A 2,663-nucleotide genomic window follows, 5' to 3' on the forward strand; every position below is an offset into this window, starting at 1 on the left:
GGAATAGACTGTGATATTAACACAAGGACAGATATATTGATCAATGAAATAGCATAAAAATAAAATAAAATAAAAATATAGGTCAATGAAATAAAATCTATATATACCCTCACATTTATGAGAAATTGATTTTGGAAAGGTTGCCCAGACAATTCAACAGAAGGGAAAAAAACGGTCCATTCAACAAGTGCTGCTAAGACAATGCAAGGGGATGCAGTGGGATCCCTACCTCACACCACATATAAAAATTAACTGAAGGGATCAGAAGGAGGGAGGGAGGAGCACAGGGGACTGTGGTGATGGTGTACGGGTGAATTGGTGGAGGAAAGTCTATAGGGACTGCACCTGAGGGGGAAAAAAAAGCAAACATTGTTTAAAAATGAACAATGATGTGATATATATATATATATATATACATATATATGTAAATTTTAAAAATTAACTGAAAAGTAGATCTAAAGCTTAAATCTATGACCTAAAATTAGATAGCTCTTAGAGGAAAACAGGTATAAATCATCATGACTTTAGTTTAAGCAATGGCTTCTTTTTTTTAAGAGTTATTTATTTATGCATACAAGAACTGGGGTACAGGCCAGAGGTGTGGGGGTGAGAGGATTCATCAGAGACAGAGTGGGGAACAGAAAAGGCAGGTCTGCTGAAATACACTGCTGAGGGGAGCAGCAGGCAAGTCAGGAGCGGTCTGCCATGCCATGTGGGTAGCTCCCTGGCCAGCTGGGGATCGAACTCGTGCTGCAATGGTGGTGGATTGCTTCATAAGTTGCGTCTTGGGCCTCCCCAGTGGCACAGCGGTTGAGCGCTGGGTTGCGAAGCTGCCAGAAGCCTCTGCAGTGCCAGTTCGATCCCCGGCTGCTCCCCAGCCACCTGAGGAGGGTCCCACATGGCACGCAGACCTCTCCTGCCGCCCGCTGCTCCCCTCAGCAGTGTACTTCTGTCCTTCTGCCTGCTCTGCTCCCTGCTCTGGCTCTGGTGAATTCTCTCACCCTCCCGCGCTTCTGACTGTACCCAGTGCTTGTATAAATTAATTAATTAATTAATTAAAATTTTTTTTTAAAAGTTGAGTCTTAACCCCTTGCACCAGCAGGGAGGCCCCTAAACAATGACTTCTTAAATATGAGAAAAAGATAAGATAAATTAGACTTTATCAAAGTTAAGAACTTTTATACTGGTGATGGCAACTGAAAAAAATGATAGCGGTGAAGCCTCTGTTCAAATTTCTCAGCCCATCCAGTAAAGCCCCAAGACCCTCACCATGGACTTCCAGCATCACCCTGGGGCAAGAACTGGAGAAGGGGAGGTAGCCTCCTCTGGCCTGCAACCCTGAAGGCAGGGAGCAGCCCAGTCATCTGGCCTTGGAGAGCATCAATGTCAGTAAGGACCCTTACTTTATGAAAAACCACCTGGGTTCCTATAAATGCAAGCCATGCCTGACGATGCACAGCAATGAGGGTGGTGACCTTGCCCACACACAAGGAAAAAAGCATTGAACCAACTTGGTCTGAAGAGTGACCAAGGAGGCTAAGGAGGCCCCTGCCCAGTCAGCACTGGAGAAGGTCTAGTGAAGGCAAAGAAGTTTGTGAAGATTTGCTGCCCTGACTACATAATGACCAAGCAGAAGGACATGGACGTGGGCCAGCAGACTCTCCTTTTCCAAACTGACCACCCTACCCTGAGAATGCTGAAGGCATCATGCCCCACCACCACTTCATGAAGGCCTATGAGCAGAGGCTCAAGCCCTCACACAGACACTGGCAGTACCGACTGATGGCTGCCAAGCCCTGTGAAACCACTGTCTTCAAGGTTCCCAGCAGGACGATTGACAAGGCCAAAGGCAAATTTTGGACTCACTGGAACCAGGATACCAAGAAGTTCTTCCTGCAGTTCTACTTTAAGGTGAAGCCCCCAGCCCCTCCAAGCCTGCCAGACAGAACTTCTGGGGTGAAGCAGCCCCCGACCTGAGCCTCTGCCTCCAACCCCACCAGGAGGCCTGCTGCTGCCACCCATGCCTCCCAGTGGGCCTGCCCTGTGGGGATCTCAGGCCCTCCCCAGCTCCTGGTGTCCACCCTCAGCTCCCTTAGTCCATCCACCAAAATCTGGGGTCCATCCTCCTGCTCCTGAGATTCAGCTCCCAGAACCAATGGTCCACCTGCCAACTTCTAGGGTCCACTCCCTTATTCCTGGGGTCCTTCCTCCAGCCCTGATGTGCATCCACTAGCCCCAGGGATCCACCTCCAGCCTCCTGGAGCTCATCCCTCAAACCCTGGGATCCCCCAGTCCCAACCGTCATGCTCTAGTGCTGAGGCAGAACTGCCCTTCAAAGGCCCTGGGATTACATTCCCTCCCACCCAACTGAAATACTCCTTCTCCCTGTCCCCCAGCAAGGCTGGTTCTTTTCCCTGTGTTTTTCCACTGCGCAAGTGTTGGTGCCTCAGAGCCTATTAAAGTCTCCCTGAAATAAATAAATACTTCTATACTTCAAAGGACGTGATTAAGAAAATTAAGAAAATTAAAAAACAAGCCACAAACTGGGAGAACATGTTTGAAACTCACATATCTGATAAAAGACTTGTATCCAGGATATATAAAGATCACTTAGTCAGTATTTACTTTGCTAGGTATTGTTTCATTAACTATTTTTGTTATTA

The 2,663-nt window shown here is 47.5% G+C and overlaps 1 pseudogene; it reads left to right on the forward strand.

Moving 5' to 3' along the window:
• The first annotated feature begins 1,270 nt into the window (after positions 1–1,270).
• LOC119234675 (splicing factor 3A subunit 2-like) lies at positions 1,271–2,460 on the forward strand (annotated as a pseudogene).
• Positions 2,461–2,663: the final 203 nt, after the last annotated feature.

The sequence above is a fragment of the Talpa occidentalis genome, unplaced genomic scaffold, assembly GCF_014898055.3.
Source record: "Talpa occidentalis isolate TD23 unplaced genomic scaffold, MPIMG_talOcc4v2.1 talOcc4.8, whole genome shotgun sequence".
In the NCBI taxonomy this organism is placed as follows: domain Eukaryota; kingdom Metazoa; phylum Chordata; class Mammalia; order Eulipotyphla; family Talpidae; genus Talpa; species Talpa occidentalis.